This window comes from Triticum urartu, chromosome 4A, assembly GCF_056163025.1.
Source record: "Triticum urartu cultivar PI428250 chromosome 4A, HENAU_Tu73, whole genome shotgun sequence".
NCBI classification, from domain to species: Eukaryota; Viridiplantae; Streptophyta; class Magnoliopsida; order Poales; family Poaceae; genus Triticum; species Triticum urartu.
The window spans coordinates 86,562,535-86,582,981 of NC_141876.1; the positions used below are offsets into that span (position 1 = coordinate 86,562,535).

At 47.1% G+C, this 20,447-nt stretch overlaps 1 pseudogene across 1 annotated transcript; it reads left to right on the plus strand.

Annotated features, from left to right (window-relative positions):
• Positions 1 to 592: 592 nt before the first annotated feature.
• Positions 593 to 3,550, plus strand: LOC125554633 (SWI/SNF complex subunit SWI3C homolog; annotated as a pseudogene). Its single transcript, XR_015600401.1, has 5 exons — positions 593 to 735; positions 823 to 1,355; positions 1,442 to 2,013; positions 2,692 to 2,970; positions 3,172 to 3,550. The product of XR_015600401.1 is annotated as an SWI/SNF complex subunit SWI3C homolog (transcript).
• Positions 3,551 to 20,447: the final 16,897 nt, after the last annotated feature.

Consider the following 20,447-nt stretch of genomic DNA (forward strand, 5'->3'; position numbering starts at 1 on the left):
TGTTCTTTGCCACCGACGGGGTTGATCATCTTGGCCTCTTCTCGACCTCCTCTTTCTCGTCCTACTACACTGGAGTCATTTCCGGCGTCGATCATCTCAGCTTCTCTCTCGTCCTACTACAATGACAATGCCATATTGTGAGCATTGCATTTTTCCTCCTCTGTCCACTGTCTTTGCGCGAACACTTCAACTAGTTCGCCGACAGGGTCGCTCGCCCATGACTTCGTGCTCGTCACGTCGGACATGGCGCCCCGGTCACTGTCCACCGCCGTCGCCATGGTCCGGCGCATACTGCATTTCTTCTCTTCTTTCCTCTGCTAGCTTTTAACCCTATGTGCTAAGTACAAGTGGTAGCTCTTAATCATACCCCATGCAGGCAACTAAATATCGTGTAGTTGTATGCGCCGAGACAATACAGGCAACCAAACAACGTGCCAAAGTTGATCCCCTAATACAAAAAGTTCATATACATGCAATCAAATAACTTGCAGATGTCGCATATGAGCATGTTTTTCGAAAGCTAGGCTGAGTTGAGACGTATACGCAATACACGGTGCAACCAAACGCGCCCAAAATGATCCAATTTCTGCTCGCACGTGTTCCCTTCGTCGTCATCGTCTAGACGGTCGGTCCCCTCTCTCGCGGTCACACTCCGAAACCTCACCACCTCTTCGGCGTTGGCAGCCCCCGCGTCGTCGCCGCCTACGATGCCGCGCAAGGCCTCCTGCACGCCAGGTTCGTACGTCCAACCTCTCGCCGGACCTAATTATCTGAGCTGCTACCAACTGATTTTGCACTCGCCGTCCGAACCCTAACTCCCAGATTCGCGCACCAAATGGCGGAAACGGAAGCGAAACTCCGACGCCGTTCCCTTGCCGTCGGCCGCGGCCGACCACTCGGACAATTCCGACTCTGCCGCCGACAATGATGACGACGACACGGCCGTTCCATCGCCTGCGGTCGACAATGCCGACGACGAAATACTGGCCGGTGCCGCGGCCAGGGACCCGGTGCCCGACCCCCGTGAGGCAGAGCTGCTCTCCTTGGCCGAGGTTATCTCCGCCTTCCCTGCCGCCACCCGCCGCACAGTCAACCGGCCGCATCCGTCGGTCATGGCCTTGCAGCTGAGCGATCTGCGTATGTGGGTGATGTCTCCGCCACCGCGCCACCGCCATTGGAGAACATCTCGCGTGGGCAGCTCCAGGTGCTCTCCGTGGCGCTCCCTGACCACCCGTCCCTTTCCACGGATCCTGACAGGCCGTCTTCTTACGTCTGCACGCCACCTCCCCTCATGGAGGGGCATGGCGTGCACAAGCAGTTCCAGGGCCGCCTCCATGTCGTGCCCAAGCATTCAGGTTCGCTTGTTGCGACCAAATCCTGAATTGCTGAACATACGTTGGTTTTAAGTTCACTGCAACATGAATTAGTTTACATTTTGTAGAGTGGTTCTCTCCTGGGGTGGTGCACAGGCTGGAAAGGCAGGTTGTTCCACACTTCTTCACAGGGAAATCTCCAGGGCACACTCCGGAGAAGTTCATAATCTTAAGGAATAAAATTATTGCCAAATATTTGGAGAACCCATGCAAGAGGCTTGCGTTTGCGGAGTGCCAGGGGTTTGTTGTTAACACAGGTGAACTATATGATTTGAGTAGGATCGTTCGGTTCTTGGACACCTGGGGAATCATCAATTACCTCGCGGTTGGGCTGGTGCACCAGGGTCTGAGGGTGGCAGCATCACTTCTAATAGAGGAACCAGCAGGGGAGTTGCAACTGTTGACTGCACCGCTGAAATCCATTGATGGTTTAGTTTTGTTTGATCGGCCTAAATGTAGTCTCCAAGCAGACAACATTTCTTCACTGGCTTCATCTTCATCGAATTCGGAGGTGGTGGATTTTGATGCCGGTGCTGAGTTTACAGAATTGGACGGGAAGATTAGAGAGCGTCTATCAGAGAGCTATTGCAGTTACTGCTCACAGTCTTTGCGCAGTTTGCGTTATCAGTCACAGAAAGAGGTGCTCATCTTCATATTTACATATACATATACATATTATGTTTTCATTTTTTTTTCATATGCAGGAAAACTTGTTCTGTATCTAGGATTGTTATTAACCCTATGAATTTCACATGTGCTCAAAAGGCGTATTGTAAATAGTCTTGTCGCAGAGTTTAGTATGCTGTCGAATTTTGGTTGGGTTCATAAAGACTGCAGTTTTTTATTTAATTTTAAACCCCAATTTATCTCGATTCATGATTTTCTGACCCAGCAGATACTGGTGCCCATGTGGTTGTCACAAATCTTGCTTATGCATCATAATGTTGGAAGCCCATAGTAATATCTCCACATTTTATATGCAAACCAAAAAACATTCAGAACACAAATCCTTATGGTGTCATTTATGTGATGTGAAACGACCTGCGTCTAGGTGCAATGTAACTTAGTGTTGGTTAACTTGTGATACGTGGTGGCTTGGGCCAGATATGTTCTGTTTCAATTTCAGCTCGTCCTGTTTCGTTAATGATGTATAAATGAACTACGATACCGTTTTCTTCTTTGACGTGATGATCAGGGGGAGTTTGCAAGGCTGTATCATTCTTTCAAGTTAATTAGCCAGTCTGCTTCTTGTTTTTCTTTTCTCTTCTGTGGGTAAGAATCTAGTGGTGAAAAGCTTGTTGTTTAACTGATTGAGCAGGCAGATATTGCTCTTTGCTCTGATTGCTTCCATGATGCAAGATATGTTATCGGGCATTCAAGCTTAGATTTGCAGAGAGTCGATGGGGCTAAAGATGGATCAGAAAATGAGGGGGATAACTGGACTGATCAAGAAACATTATTGTTATTGGAGGGCATAGAAAAGCACAAAGACAACTGGAATAGTATTGCAGACCATGTTGGAACAAAGTCAAAGGCACAATGTATTTACCATTTTATTCGTCTTCCAGTGGAGGATAGTTTGTTAGAGAACATTGAGGTACCAGATTCATCCATGCCATTTAGACTGCAAAGCAATGGATATCCACATTCAGATTCCAATGGCAGTACTTCAGGTCTTCTACATCATTAAGTTGTTATTTGCTCCACCATCAGAATTCCTTAGTTTATTTTCCACCTTTTTGTAAACTGTGTGTGATTCCATTTTTAACACTGACAATTCTGTTTATTCTCTATCCAGGAAATCTACCTCAAAGTATTCAACATGGAAACGAACTTCCGTTCATCAGTTCTTCTAATCCAGTCATGTCCCTGGTAAATTATTTTTCATCACTTTCTGTTTAGATAATTGATGAACGGAGTTACTCCATTCCACCTGGTTAAAGGACTAGAGGGTTGCCAATAATGTATAGTACTATAATGACATGCTGAGTATGTTTATTGGCACTTAATTTTATATCAAATCCCTTAGTAAAGTTAGATTAGCCTCCATACTTCAAAGTTTCACTAAGCATGGTTCTGTCTTCAACTACAGAGAATGTTGGAAATGGAAGCCAGTACTTCTACTTGCCTACTTATGTACTTTAAATATAAGAAATGTCAACTAGACTCCGTTTGGATGTTGTAACTGGAGTTGGTATTCCGGGATTGGAATCGTACATCCTCAATACCAACTGTTTGGATGGTCCAGAAACTGGAATTGGTTTTGGGTCCCACTTCAGTGGGCTTTGGTGGACTACTGTGAAGGCCCATTATGGCCTCATCCAATACCGAGCTCTTCTGCTCCGAAACAAATGTATCGGAAACTATCACTTAGCTCACAGCTCGAGACCATGGACGCCACTCCTTCACCTCTACAGCCGGTGAAACTCAGGAGAACCTCATTAGCATGTGACCGCTAACAAGCCTGACACAACTGCCAACGTCGGCAAGTTCCCGGCTCAATTGCCGACGCTAGCTAGTCTTTGTGAACTCTTTCGCCAGCGAGCCCTTGCTTCCTATCTTCTTGCAGCTGCTGACCTTGTTTTAATCTGGCCAACTTCCTCAACTCCATCTGCTAAAGTCTAGATCTGTCGCTGGCAAGTATTGCTGACCACTATCAAGCTCATGAGACCTTGTTGGCCTTCTGCATCGGTCTCTTCGACCACTCTCACTACAGGCAGGCGCACGCTCGTCAAGATTTCACTACGGTCTTTCATAACTCCAATACCCAGGGCATAGAGCCTTCTTCCATTACTCCGTTCGTCCTGTTGGGTGAATATTGTCGTTCTTGACTTGGTTAGTCCTCATGTTGGCAGAACTTTCTCCTCTCCTGCAAGGGAAATGACCTCGTCGAAGATTGGCGGGGTCACATCGATGCATGAAGTAGTGTTGTCTCTATGGAGAAGAAGAGGATTGAGTGATGTCAAATCTGGAGAATAAGATGAAGTTTCCCGTTTTCATGCAATGTGAAATCTAGGTAACCAAGCATGATTTGGAGTTGCGACGTGGTATCATTTCAGTGCAGGGAATTCCTTGGCAGCGAAACAGAAAATGCTGAATTCGTAATTCACTCCCCCCTCTCTTTGAAATTGAATTGGGACCTGATTCCAAGAGATGAATTCAATTCTAACATCCAATATAACCCTTATGATTTTGAACTGGTCACTGTGGTCCTCCGCCAGCTTTCATCGGCCTTCAGGTCCTCCGCCAGCTTTCACGTCGGCCACGGTGGCCAACCTCGGTCTGGATTTGGACTTCTTCGGTTGTGCGATGGTGGATGCCTTGCTCTTCGGAAACACCATGGCGGCCACCTTCGACACTGCTCTGCCCGCTGGCATGGTCGCCATCGCCGGCATCACTTTCTTGTCCATCCCGCGCTCGTTTACCGCCTCTCTCGCGACTCGCTCCACATCTATGCGGCGGCCGCAACCAGCCATCCGCCATCACCGCGTTGCCGCCCTGAGGCTCGGCCGCTTGATTTCGACCTTGCCCTTGGAGTGGGTCTGGTCAATCACCCACCGACGCTTGAATGGGACGAGGTCCATGCTGGAGGGCGGAGGTGGTGGCAAAGGCGAAATAGGGCCTGGGGAAGGGCTTGTGGCGGCATGGGTGAGGGGACTCATACGGGCAGCGGCATGCTTGGGGTGGCAGCATGGGGATGGAAGATTCAAAGGTGTCGATTGGAGAGAGGTTGCTCAAGGAATCGAGGGTGGAGTCGGCATGCGTGCGTGGGATTCAACTGTTGGGTTTTTAACTCGCTTTTTTTTGCATGTGGGTGGGATCGAGCAAGCGAGTGGATTTTTTCCTTTGATCTATCCGTGGTGTTATGAAGAGAAGTGAAACGAGCATGACGTACGGTCTTCCTTTGACAGTAGGGAATAGAGGGATAATAGAGACATCCACCATATATTAGAATTTGGTAAGATTTAATTTATTCGTTTATGGATAGGAAAAGACAAGGAAAGTTTTGATTTAGTTGAGGTTTTTGTAAGACTAGCAAACATGTCCGTGCGTTGCAACGGGAGAAAAAAATGTCGCATGCCCCTAGCATAATAAGCATGACGGACCCTCTCATCCGTGCGTGCGCATGCACACACATCCACGCCATCTATTTCAACACGACACCCCACTCATGTTACTATTATCGTCCTTCTTGTCGCCCCTCTCTTCGTGTGGGTGTGTGTTGTAATTGTGATGAATGATAAAATATTAAAAGCTAAAGTGATAATTTGAAACCTATTACCCACAATGTTCTCACCATATGCAAAAGTTAAATTTTTATGAAAACAAAATAAATAATTGATTAGTTGTAAAATATAGTTCACCCCAAAAATGAAAGACCAAGCACAAAGAATCGTGTTTATCTAACAAAAAAAAGGTTTAACACTGGTATTGGAGGTGAACGATAATTTGATAAAAAGGTAGTATTAACATATTCTAAAAATTCAAAAAGATGTTTGAAACACACATGTGTTTGCCATATTTATTTGTCGGAAAATGATGTATTTTGTGCCAATTGGAGTAGAAACTCGTACACCTAAAAACCTATGGGGTAAATCGGTTACATGACTACATAGCTCGAGACTCAAGTAGAATCCTTAATAATTGAGTCCCAAGTAGAACCTTTAATAATTGATCCATTTTCACTTCGATCAATAAGGCAACCTTATTGATATTGCCTCTACTTAAAACCATTTATAGATTTGAGTTAAAGATTACAAATCCTATTTGCGATCCGTATATCAATATTATGATGAATTATGTTTGTTCATATAATTGTTTGTTTGGAGAGCTCCTAGTCAAAGCTCCATAAAAAACAGTTAGGAAGTATACCAAGGTTATTGTCCAATGCGTACGTGAATTGGAGCACCGGGAGGTGCAGCTTGAGAACGTGGCGCTGGCGTTCGATACACACTCTTGGGCCACTTCATGAAGCGGCATAGGTCGTTGGGAGGAAGAACTGGGATGAAGAATGCTGCAGATGCCGAATTCTTCGGCTTCTTCTCGAACAGTGGGTTCGACACCTTCTATACCATGAACCGACATACCGCCGAACCGCACAACAGAATGGATGGAGCGGAAGCAAACGGGTTTCAATGAGCAGAAGCACACCGTTTTCTTGGGCCGCTGCCTTGCCACATGGCTTAGTGGACTACACTCCGGCCAACACGCACACAAGCACGACACGACGGTATTGAACATGCATGCACAGCCAAACCAACAAGCACAGACGTCGGCCAGCCGTGCATGCCCTCTGGTAGCCAACTCTCATGCACAACACCCCTACACCATCATGCACGCACAACACATCGGTTGGCCGTCGTGGCGCCAAATCCGCTGGCCGCCTGAATTGTCGTAGCTCATTTCGTCCCCACACGCCCGATAGCGAACTCCAGAAATATATCTTATGGTCAGCATCCTTCTCTTCCTCTTCAGTCTCTGCACTCTCCTTGACTTCTCAACCTCAGACTGTGGTGCATCTTCGGGCTTCTTCTCATCTTCTATCACTGAGGAGCAACACATCGCGTGCAACACCATGCGCAACAGAAATCGAAGCTTACATCTAATGACAAATGCAACGATCGTCGGGCAGCGAGAGGCAGTCAGCGAAGGACAAGCACAACAGATCGGGTAGCTTCATGCACGGAGGTGGTAGCAGTGCTGGAGGACAACGCAGTAGTTGTGGTAGCAGGCTGAGACCTGTTTGGGAATCTAGGCCAGTGTTGGCGCCTGCTGCAGAATGACGGCAAGGGGAGAAGGACAGTGGCCGCTGGTCGCCACCCGCTTGGACGGCATGTCGGGGAGCAGTAGTTGCGTCCGTAGTGGAGTGATCTCCAGTGGCGAACCCTAAGTGCTCTTTCGTCCCGCGATCCGGTCCGCTTGTGCTGAGAACTACATAATTTACAATACTCTTTTTTAAGATAGGAAGGATAAGAGAGAAGAGAAGAGATAGAGATGTTTCTTGTCCAACCCAGATTGTTCCTTGTCCAACTTGGAAAGTTTTTTTTAGGAAATCCGGTCAGGTTTATTATTTCACGTACGGGGGGTGGACGAAGGGGATCGGGCACGTGGTGGTTTCCCTTTCCCTGCAAGGAAGGGGTACTGGTCATATTTATGTAATTCGATATAGGTGTAAATCTGTCCTTTGCACATGACGGATTAAGAATATCAATTTCCTTTATTAGTAGGTATAGATTTGATTTGATTTGGGTATGAGTAGTGGAAGGCAAGGGAAGTTTAGATTTAGTTGAGATCAGATTTAATTTGATTGAGTTAATGCATGGCATTGTTTTGGGAAAGTACCGATTTGGTTTACATTATTCCAAGTTACTCTATTTGCGTTGGTTTTTGTTTTGTGTGCCATCAGTTGAGATTACTAAAAGAAAAACCAACAGAAAACCAGAAAAGTGTTGAAGTGTGTATGTGGATTGCCAGACCTTTCCATACGTTCGGACTTTTGGTTGCGTTGGCTAATGCATGAAGCTTAACATGGTATCGGAGCTAAGGTCTTGAGTTTAAGTTCTGGCTTTCGCAATTTATCAAAAAATTCCTTCCGCCCCCCTCTTTGTCCATGTATAGGCGTCATGAGTCATACCTTTGAGTCTATTCACGTGTTGACTTTCCGCATCACACGTGAGAGGGAGTGTTGAAGTGTATATGTGGATTGCCTAGCTCTTACCATAAGTTCGGACTTTTGGTTGCGTTGGCTAGTGCATGAAGCTTAACAGGAAAGAGGTGTGGGGAGGAAAAAACCAGGGGAGGCGACGCTGCCAACTCCCCTTTACTAGTAGAGATATAAAATGTACCATTTTTAGTGCCATTTTGACACACATCAAATCTGTTTTCCTTTAACACCATTAATTGTCTGATTCAAATTGAAAAGCGTACAATTCAATGCTGAACGTCCAGGTTTAAGTGAACTCAAATTGCACTTTGCATGTACTCTTTCAAGGGATGTCTATGTGGTGCATGTAGTGCACAACTGTACTTCCATGTTATCCTATGAAACCATGGCCTTAGTCATCTGAAAAGGTATATATTGGTTGATGGAGAGATACTATAACTGCTTGCATAATTTTATGCTTAGAAACTAAACATGATTACACTAAAATACTAATGACAAATTAGTATTTAGAAACTAAAAGTGCAAATACTACAAAGTATGTAGAAACTAAAAGTACTAATGACCAATAAAATGATAAGTAACAAAGGTCAGTAAGTATTGTCATGAGTGAATTTACATACCATGTTCTCTAGCTGGGTTTGTCTGGCTGTAGGGTACTGCACTTTATACTTCCTCATGACCAAAACATTTGTAGGCTTTTTTGTCTTCTGTATATTTGGTCTCACTGTTCATAAATATTGTGTAGGTTGCATTCTTGGCCTCTGCAATTGGACCAAGAATTGCAGCATCATGCGCAAGTGCAGCATTATCTGCGTTGACAAGAGATGATGATCCCAGGTTAGCCATCCTTTTCTGTATTGAGTGAATTTTATTACCATTATCAAACACGGTTGGCACTTTGAATAATTTACATCCTTGAGGTAAAAAAAAATCTGTTTGGTGATGATATTTCGACCTTTGGTTTTGCTACCAGTTCCCTTCCCATATTCTGCTATAGTGTGATTTTGACCTGCCTTTTGCTGAAGGGTGATTCCTGAAAGAATGCATACTGATGATGGGGCCCATGGTGCGCATCCAAACTTTTGTGGCCATAATGGTAGCTGCTTCATATTTGTTACAATTAATTTTGCTGTGAAATCTCATTTGTTTACTCATTCAAGAGTTTTACCATTAAGTTATTATCCTATCCTGTAACAGGTGCTTTATCGTCCATTTCTCTAGAAAATGCGAAGCATGCCACCCTGTGTGGTTTGTCGGCAGCGGCAATTAAGTCTAAACTCTTTGCGGATCAGGAGGAACGTGAAATCCAAAGGCTAGTTGCTACCGTGATAAATCATCAGGTTAGCCTGCATTCTGTCATTTTATTGCATGCACAATTTAGTTGCTACCGTGATAAATCATCAGTATGCATTAGTTGACAAAGGTTATCATTTTATAACAATTCAGGAGGAACGTGAAATCCAAAGGCTAGTTGCTACCGTGAGAAATTAGTTGACAAATATGAAGCATCGAACAATTTCCACATGTTTTGTCCTATCATGTTAAAAAGGTTATTAGCGATGCTTATAGTTGACTAATTATCACACCATACCCGCAAGGGTCCCTTCCTCAGAAGTTTCAACTCGCTCAGGAGGTGCTTCACCCAAAGCATCTCACTCAACCCTTGAATAAGGCTCTATACTCGGCTTCTGCAGTTGATCTAGACACCACTGTCTGTTTTTTGCTTCTCCATGACACCAAATTTCCTCCCACAAACACACACATAGAGTAGGCAGAAGTTGATCCTCTATCATCTTGACAACCAGCCCAATCAGAGTCACTATAGCCGTCCACCTCTAGTTGATCTTCATGCATGTATCCGCCACCACACCCAGGCATACGAAATGTCAGGCTTGGTATGACACAAGTACAATAATCTCCCAACCACTTTATGATAATCTTATTCACTAGCTCTCTAGATTGTGCTGCCACTTGATGATTTTGTTCAATCGGAGTAAGGGCTGCATGACGTCTCATCATGCCCATGTCACGCAAGAGATCCAAGGTGTATTTCCGTTGGCACAAAGATATTCCCTTCTCTGTCCAAGCCACTTCAATGCCAAGGAAGTATTTTAGGTTGCCCAAATCCTTTACCTCAAACTCCTTGCTCAGGCACCCCCTCAATCTCTATTTTCTCCTTAACATCTCCAGTGATGCCATCCACATAAACTGCAAGAATGGTGATCTTCCGATCTGTGTCTATAGAACATCGTGTGATCACCGTTACACTGGTCATACCCCCATACCACAGACAACACGTTTGAATGCCCTCGGTAATTGCTTCAGCCCATACAATGATTTCTTTGGCCTGCATACCTTCCCCATGGTCACTGAAGTACAAAATCTGATGGTATCTCCCTCCACACTTCTTCCTACGGCTGACCATGCAAGAAGGCATTCTTGACATCTACTTGATGCAACTTGCACCCATAGTTTGCATCACAGGAAGCCAATATTCTTATGTGTTCATCTTTGCCACTAGAGAAAACGTCTCGTCACAAGTTTGACTATATCCCTTGGCAACCAATCTGGCCTTATACCGTTCCCTTCCCCCCAGGATTCTGCTTAATGGTATAGATCCACTTACAACTCACTGTTTTCTTTTCTACCGGCAATGTGGTTAGCACCCACGTCTTGTTTTTCTTTAATGCATCCAACTCCTCTATCATCACTGCACGCCACTTTGGATCTTGCTTTGCAGCCTTCCAATCCTTTGGGATTGAAAGTTTGAAGAGAGGCAACGGACGCTCTATAGGGAGGAGACAGCCTCATAAGACACAAAGTTGCCAATGTCATGGTCACCACAAACATCATCCTGTGGTAGAACCTTCCTTGCCACTTCACCCTTTCTTGTCGCTTCACGATTCGCCTTTCGCAACGCAATAGGCAGTTCACTGTGTCAGATGAGCTTGCATCACTACCTTACTGTTCCCCCTGCACTTGAGACTGCCGTCATGAGTATACCAGGAGTGTGTCAGATGGGCTATGCACTTGTGGCCGCCGTCGTGAGTACACCAGGGGAATCTTCTGCTACTGATCCTGAACAGGAAGCTTGAGATTACCAATCTGAATTGTACCCACTGTTGGCTGGACCTAAACCTGCACATCATCATCGGCGAGAGTACGAATTGAAATTGACCCACTATTGGCTGGACCTGAACCTGCATCCACAGAATCACCCTGAGTGTGAGACGCAGCCTGCTCCCTCACTTGACCATCCTTCACAGAGTGTAAGTGGTGAAGCTCTGCAAACAACAAACTTAGATCTGTCAACTCACCATAGAATGGTTTAGACTCCCTAAAGGTGACATCCATATTAACAAGCCTGCGTTTCTCAGAGGGGCACCAACATTTATACCCCTTTGACTAGAAGAGTAGCCTAGAAAAACATACTTCACCGCTTGTGGATCTAACTTCCCAAAGAAGGTTGGTATCTCGAACAAAACAAGTACTGCTAAACAACTTTGGGGTGTTAAGAGTTATATTAGTGTGTCTTTTGGTCTTTTGTATTCTAGCCTATTGGCATCCTTTTGTACACATATATAAGTTGGCTATGGCCTCCTAATAATATTAAGTTGCTATTCTCAACATGGTATTAGAGCTCTAGATATTTTTTTCGCACGCGCAACTCGTGTTGCTCCCGATCCAATCTCCTACACGGCCGCCATTGCTTTCTTTTCTGCCGGCCCATGATTCTGCTGTTGCCTGCATTCATCTCTAGCTACAGGAGCTTCCCATCCAACCGCTCTGTGGAATCCACAGATTCAGCGCCGTGTGTTGGATCCTATCGGACTTGGTCCCGATTGATCCAGCCGCTCGCTGCTCATCTTCCTCCAAGGCCGCCTTTGGTTGCTCGCCCCATCCGCGCCGCTATTGCCTTCGGGCGTTGCTCTCCTGGCCGCCCGACGCCCCTCCGTCCGCGGCCCCCAGATGCCCCTCTAGCTCCGGCCGCCTGGCGCTGCCAGCCACCATCGGCCCCTTCCGCCCGTTGCTGCCGGCGGCCCGTCCTGCCCCGCTCGTGGCCCCCTGTCGAGCCGGTGGTCCTGACGCCGGTCGCCGTCTCCACCCGCCAGTTGCAAAGTCCGGCTGATCGAGGTCCCCTGCTGCTCGTGGTTCGGCCTTTGTCGTGGGCCCTTTTGTCTCTGTCCAATTGACTTGTTCATATGCGCGGATTGATTAGAGAAAAAGAAGGAAAAAGAAAGACACAAGAGGAGCATCAGGTCTTCAACCTCATTGGGCTATGTCGCCATTCCATGCTGTCTGGTGATATTTGATGGTGCTAACTATGGTGAGTTTGTTGCCTTTATGCGCATTCACATGCGTGCCCTTTGTCTATGGGGAGTTCTTTCCAGTGAGGTTCCCTGTCCTCAGCGCCCAGTTCCTCCTATGGCTCCTATCCCACCGCCGCCTCCACCGGCTCTTGTTGCAGATGCTTCTGATGATGATAGGGCTGCAGCCTGAGTTGCTGCTTATGACCAGCAGGTTGTGGTTTATGCAGACGCTCTTTCGTTTATCGTGATGATTTGACTACTTACACTCAGTGGTGTGATGATGATGCTCGTGCCGCGGCTGTCCTCACTTCCAGGGTTTTACCATAGTTTGCATCTGAGTTTATGGGCCTCGGTTCTATGTTTGAGATGTGGACTCGTCTTCGTCAACGCTATCAGCCCTCTGGTGATGCTCTTTACTTGTTTGTGGTATGTCAGGAGCATGCTCTTCAGCAGGGAGACTCTGTTGGGGAACGTAGCATGCAATTTCAAAAAAATTCCTACACTCACGCAAGATCTATCTAGGAGATGCATAGCAACGAGAGGGGGAGAGTGTGTCCACGTACCCTTGTAGACCGAAAGCAGAAGCGTTTGACAACGCGGTTGATGTAGTCGAACTTCTTCTCGTTCCGACCGATCAAGCATCGAATGTACGGCACCTCCGAGTTCTGCACACGTTCAGCTCGATGACGTCCCTTGAACTCTTGATCCAGCAAAGTCTCGAGGGAGAGTTTCGTCAGCACGACAACATGGTGACGGTGATGGTGAAGTGATCCGCGCAGGGCTTTGCCTAAGCACTGCGACAATATGACCGGAGGCGTAAACTGTGGAGGGGGGCGCCGCACACGGCTAATAGATGTTTGTTTGTCCTCTAGGCGCCCTTGAAAGAACATGCGGTGCCCCCATGTTTGGTTTTGGTAATTGATGGCAATCTCTATGGACTAATGGTTGCCTTGAGTTATATTTGAAGGTTTTGTCCATAGGCTTTTCTTGGAGTACATGTGTTGGTTTCAAGGAGAGTTTGTGTCGACCAAGGTGCTATTCAAGGAATTACCTAAAGATTCGTCTTGTGAGAGGTTGATAAAGACTAAGTTAAAGAGTGAATCAAGTTGATCAACCCACAAAGCATAGAAGATGTACCGAGAGGGATCAAGTGATCCCATGGTATGGTAAGCATTGTCAATTACGCTTTGTGTACTAACCCATGGTCTTCGTGAGGGTTCTTTGTGGGGTTAGGTTGCGGTGTGCAAGTTCAAGTGGAGCTTCGCGAAGAGATCAAGTGCTTGAAGCTTGCCGGCCATTGTGGTGACAATGGACTTGTGAAGATGTGCCGAAGAGTGGCTCACCCATAGTGGTCTATGGGGGAGCAATCATCTAGTCTTCATCGTGCCAACGCAATCAAGAAAGGTGGTCCAACTTGAGGAAGTCAAGATCGTCATCATCTAGCTCAAGTGGACCTTGTGCAAGGCAAAGGTTTGCCCTTGATAGGTTTTCTATTTTACCGGTCTCAAGATGGTAGTTGGGAGACCGGGTTATAGGATCGATTGCCGTACTATCAAGGGGGGCTCTCGATGAGTAGCTTAATCGTATCGTTCGTAGAGAGCTCAAACCATTGCATCCTTGCATCATCTTTCTTGGTTCTTGTTTGGTTCTCTTTGTGAGTCTTAGAGCTTATGGCCATCTTGTTGACAAGCTTGAGTTCATCGAAAACGGAGTTCGCATGCATCTTCTATGATGTTTTCGATGTTGGAGGTTTTGTCGGTTCTTCTCGGTTGGAGGTTTCACTCCTCTTTTTGTTTTGATGCTACTCGTCGTCTTGTTTCCAACAAGCTTGAGTTTGCTCAATTCGGAGCTCATATGCAGAAGTTATGGCAGTTCTGGTTTTCTTGAGTGTGGTTTTTGTCCTGGACCCAGCGGTAGTACCGCGGGCCACAACGGCAGTACCGCTTAAGCTCACTAAGCGGTAGTACCGCTCCTCGGAGCGGTAGTACCGCTTGATGGTCTCAGCAGTAGTACCGCCGCGGCTCCGTGCTCCTACCGCCTCGACTCGAGTGCGCATTTTCTCGTGTCGGGTTTTGCGGCACTAGCTGCGGTAGTAGTGGTGGTAGTACCGCTTATTAGCGGTAGTACCGCCCTGCCTCCACGGTAGTACCGCTCTGGGTCCCAGCCCCAGCCCCTTTTTCTTCTGGCGCGGCAGTACCGCTGAGGGGGAGCGGTAGTACCGCTGAGGGGGAGCGGTAGTACCGCTTATGAGCGGTAGTACCGCTCTCCGCGGGGCTGAGTGGGGGATAACGGTTGGATTTTCCCCCTCCTATAAAAGGGGGTCTTCTTCCCCATTGAACCTTATCCAAAAAGCTCGTGTTCTTCCCCCATTGTTGACCTTCTTCGAGCTTGCTAACTCTCAATCCCTCCATGGATTCTTGCTAGTTTTTGAGGGAAAAGAGAGAGGAGATCTAGATCTACATTTCCACCAATCACTTTCTCCTCTATGTGAGGGGAACCCCTTGGATCTAGATCTTGGAGTTCTCTTTCTTGTTCTTCCTCTCACCTTCCTCCCTAGCATTAGTTGCTTCGGTGGGATTTGAGAGAGAAGGACTTGGGCACTCCGTGTGCCCTTGCCATTGCATTTGGTGCATCGGTTTGAGTTCTCCACGTGATACGTGGAAGTTACAAGTTGAGAAGCTTATTACTCTTGGGTGCTTGGTACCCTTGAGCTTGTTCCTCTTGGGTGCTTGGGCGCCCTAGACGGTTGTTGGTGTTCAGAGCTCAATCATTATGGTGCAAAGCTCCGGGCAAGCGTCGGGGTCTCCAATTAGGTTGTGGAGATCGCCTCGAGCAATTTGACGGGTACCGGTGACCGCCCCCAAGGGTTGCCAAAGTGTACGGGTTCGGTGACCGCCCCCAAGGGTCGCCATTTGTACGGGTTCGGTGACCACCCTCAAGGGTCCCTTAGTGGAATCACGGCATCTTGCATTGTGCGAGAGCGTGAGGAGATTACGGTGGCCCTAGTGGCTTCTTGGGGAGCATTGTGCCTCCACACCGCTCCAAACGGAGATTAGCATCCGCAAGGGTGTGAACTTCGGGATACATCATCGTCTCCTCGTGCCTCGGTTATCTCTTACCCGAGCCCTTTACTTATGCACTTTACTTTGTGATAGCCATATTGTTTCTTGTCATATTTCTTGCTATCACATAGTTGCTTATCTTTCTTAGCATAAGTTGTTGGTGCACATAGGTGAGCCTAGTTGTTTTAGGCTTTGTGCTTGGCAAATTAACCGCTAGGTTTATTCCGTATTTGTTCAAGCCTAAACCGTAATTATTTTAAAAACACCTATTCACCCCCCCTCTAGGCGACATCCACGATCTTTTAGCCCTCCTCCCCACATATATATAGGTTGGAGGGGGGAAGAGGCAGCCAGGGGGCGCCCAAGTGGGCCGAATCCTACTTGGGGTGCCACCCCAATTCACGCCCCCTTCCTTGTTTTGGCACTAGGAGAAGGAAGGAGGAGGTGGCACCCCCCCTTTCCTTTCTCCCTTGAGAAGGGGAAGGAAAGATGGGGCTAGCCCTCCTCCCTTGCCTTCCCTAGGGCTGGCCGGCCTGGTGGAGGGGCGCACCAGCCCCCTGTGGGCTGGTCTGTCCCTCCCTAGGCCCATTAATCCCATATAGCTTGCTGGGGTTTGCCCGGAACCCCTTCCGGTGACCCGAAACGTACCCGGTACCTTCGGAACACTTACGGTGTCCAAATACTATCGTCCTATATATGAATCTTTACCTCTTGACCATTTTGAGACTCCTCGTCATGTCCGTGATCTCATCCAGGACTCCGAACAACATTCGGTCACCAAATCACATAATACAAAATCGTCATCGAACGTTAAGCGTGCGGACCTTACGGGTTCGAGAACTATGTAGACATGACCGAGACACCTCTCCGGTCAATAACCAATAGCGGAACCTGGATGCTCATATTGTACAAAAATCTTTATTGGTTGTACCGTAATGACAACATACGTTATTGCCTTTGTCATCAGTATGTTACTTGCCCGAGATTCGATCGTCGGCATCTTCATACCTACTTCAATCTTGTTACCGACAAGTCTCTTTACTCGTTCCGTAATGCATCATCCCGCAACTAACTTATTAGTCACATTGCTTGCAAGGCTTATCATGATGTGCATTACCGAGAGGGCCCAGAGATACCTCTTCGATACTCGGAGTGACAAATCCTAATCTCGATCGATGCCAAACCAACAAACACCTTCGGAGATACCTGTAGAGCATCTTTATGACCACCCAGTTACGATGTGACGTTTGATAGCACACAAGGTATTCCTCCGGTACACGGGAGTTGCATAATCTCATAGTCGAAGGAATATGTATTTGACATGAAGAAAACAATAGCAATAAAACTTAACGATCCTTATGCTAAGCTAATGGATGGGTCTTGTCCATCACATCATTCTCGTAATGATGTGATCCCGTTCATCAAATGACAACACATGTCTATGGCTAGGAAACTTAACCATCTTTGATTAACGAGTTAGTCTAGTAGAGGCTTACTAGGGACACTGTGTTTTGTCTCTGTATCCACACATGTGTCAAGTTTCCGGTTAATACAATTCTAGCATGAATAATAAACATTTATCATGATAAAAGGAAATGTAAATGAAAACTTTATTATTGTCTCTAGGGCATATTTCCTTCAGACTCCACTATTGATGAGTTCTACACTCAAAGTTCTGCTATTTGGCGCCAGTTTGACTCCCTTCGCACTGCTGTTTGTGGCACTTGCGTGTGTTGCCGGATTGTGAGATCCGACTTGGAGTTTCAGTGTGTCTATGAGTTTCTATCGCGGCTCCATGGGGAGTTTGAGCCTCAACATGCTGGAGCTTCGCTCTGAGGAGACTCGCCTCCGTGGTGCTGGGTTGCTTCAGGTTCCCTCTATGCATGCTGCTCCACCAGTGATTTCTCGGTCAAGTGCTCCACCACTACTGCCTACTCCTGGTAGTGAGGGCTGCTCTCATGAGGGTCGCTCTCGTCCTCGTACTCATTGTGGCTACTGCAACAGGGATGGTCAACCCGAGTCTGTCTACTTCAAGAAGCGTGATACATGTAACAGGGAGCGCAATTCTTCTTCTGGGACTCGTGCTTCTTCATCGACGTTATCTACTATCTCCTTGATAGAGCAGGATATTGTGAAGCTTAAGCGTCTACTTGCTGCTTTAGGTTCTTCAACGGGTACTGCAGGCTCTGTGACTGGTGCTTCCTGTGTTGAGCGATCATCGTCTACACAGTCAAGTACATCCCAATGGGTTCTGGATTCTGGAGCTTCATTTCATATGTCTTCGATTCTTCTATCTTGTCCTCTCTTAGATCTCTCGATCTTCCTATTAATGTTCTTGCCGCATATTGGTACTTCTCTTCCTGTGGCTAGTAGAGGCACTCTTTCCACTTCTTTTATGTTCCACATGTTTATCATGTTCCTCGCCTTACCATGAATCTATTTTCCGCGAGTCAGCTTACTGATTCTGGTTGTCGTGTCATTCTTGACGTTGATTCTTGCACAATCCAGGATCGTCACACGAAGGCTCTGGTTGGAGCTGGCCCTCACCGTCGTGATTCTCAGGGACTTTGGGAGTTAGACTGGCTTCATGTTCCTTTCGCTGCCACCACACCCGCCAGTCCATCTGCCTTCGCCGCTTCGGCTATCAGCTCCTTCCAGCAGTGGCATCATCGACTTGGTCACCTTTGTGGTTCTCGACTATCGTCTTTAGTTCGTCGTGGTCTTCTGGGGCCTGTCTCAAGAGATGTCTCTTTACACTGTCAAGGTTGTAGGCTGGGTAAATAGGTTCAGTTACCTTATCCTACTAGTGAGTTAGTGTCTCAGCACCCTTTTGATTTAGTACATTCCGATGTATGGGGTTCGGCTCCCTTCGCTTCCAAAGGGGGTCATCGATACTATATTATTTTTGTAGATGATTTCTCTCGCTAGACTTGGCTTTACTTTATGTCTTCTCGTGGTGAGGTTTTCTCTATTTATAAGCGTTTTGCTACCATGGTTCACACTCAGTTCTCAACACCTATCCGTGTGTTCCATGCTGATTCTGCTGGCGAGTATATCTCTAAAATGTTGCGTGGTTTTCTTGCTGGGCAGGGTACTATTGCTCAATTCTCTTGTCCTGGTGCTCACGCTCAGAATGGCGTGGCCGAGCGCAAACATCGCCACCTTCTTGAGACAGCTCCTGTGATGATGATTGCCGCCTCTCTTCCGCCTCATTTTTGGGCTGAGGCTGTCTCTACTGCCACATATCTCATAAACATTCAACCCTCATCTGCTCTGCAGGGTGGTATTCCTTTTGAGCGTCTTTATGATTGTTCTCCTGATTATTCGGCGCTTTTGTTGTTTGGTTGTGTTTGCTATGTTCTCCTTGCCCCACGAGTCAAGATGGGAATGGGCCGACCCGGACCTGGCCTTGGACCTGGCCCTGTGGACCCAAGGTCAATATGTGAGTCCATGGGTTGGCCCATTTCGTCAGAAATTTATGGCCCCACTGACCCAAAATTCAGTGAATTCACACTTTTTTTGAAAAAAATGCCTATGGTACACCACCAAACAGCAAGAAAAGGAGTGTGTTTGCCAACACCAAAAAAATTCCATGTCTGCAATCTACAAGATTCACAAAAACTCCTATACATATACACACTGAAACTACTGCAGAACTAACATTGAAACTATAGTAGTCTCACCTGTATGTACTGAAACTCTAGAATCATCATACACACTGAAACTCCAACTGGATCTACACTGAATTCTGTAGTACTGTAGTTTATAGAATCTACTACACTGAAGCTCCTACTACAGAATCTACACATATACGTACTGACCAAGAACCAAAATAGGACGATCTAGTTTGATATGTGCTTGGCTGGCAGTTGCGCTGGGAAGGGGAGGAAGCCGTCAAGTGAGCAGAATCCAGAGACCGCGAAGGCTAGCGTGTGGCGAGCTGGATAGTTGGACGGCTACCGGGATGGCAAGCTCGACGGCATCGGGAACGCAGGACAGCAAGCTCGACGGCGACCGGGACCGCAGGACAGTGAGCTCAACGGCGACCGAGACGAAGAACGGGAGCACACCAGGAGTGGGAGGAACGACGACGGTGGCAGAGATGCTCGGGCCGGCCAGCGGTGGCAGTGATGCTCAGGGGCGGCCAACAGCGACTAGTGATCTGACTGGGTCGCCCCATCTGATCCATCGGGTCGCACAGTGCCAACTCCATTGTCCCATTTATCACTTAGGGCCAACCCATTTGGCCCATTGGCCTCGACTTTTTGGGCCGGGTCAGTGACCCAGCGGGCTGACCCGACCCATTCCCATCTCGACCCACAAGAACGCACCAAACTGACCGCTCAGTCTGTCGAGTGTGTTTTTCTAGGCTACAATGATGAGCATAAGGGTTATTGTTGTTGGGATCCAGTTGGTCATTGGATGCGTATTTCTCGGGACTTGACTTTTGATGAGTCTCGTCCATTCTACCCGCGACCATCCTCCTCGACTTTTTCAGTAGAGGATATCTCTTTTCTCGCGTTTCTTGATACACCTCCCTCTCTGCCTTGTATTCCTACTTCTCGTCTCACCATTGCAAATTTGACGCCTTCTTCTCCTTCCTTGTTACATGACTCTCCACCTTCATCACAGATGTCTTCTCCATCTCCATCACCTCCGGTTGTTCCTTCTCGTCCCACTTTTCCTTTTCATTATACCCGTCGTCCATGTATTGTGGATGCATCTACTGATGTGACATCTGCTTCTGGTGCGTCGTCTTCCTCGTCCCAGCCGACTTATGGTCTTCGGACTAGGCCTTGTCCTCCTCCTGACTGCTATTCTCCTTCTCGATATGGTCTTTCGGCTGTTCTTGAGCCTACCTCTCATCACGATGTTATTGTTCATCCTGAATGGTAGTTTCGAACGGGAGCGGAGCTTGCTACTCTTGAGCGCACTGGCACATGGGATCTAGTTTCTCTTCCTCCCCATGTTCGTCCCATCACTTGTAAGTGGGTTTATAAGATTAAGACTTGCTCTGATGGTTCTCTTGAGCGTTATA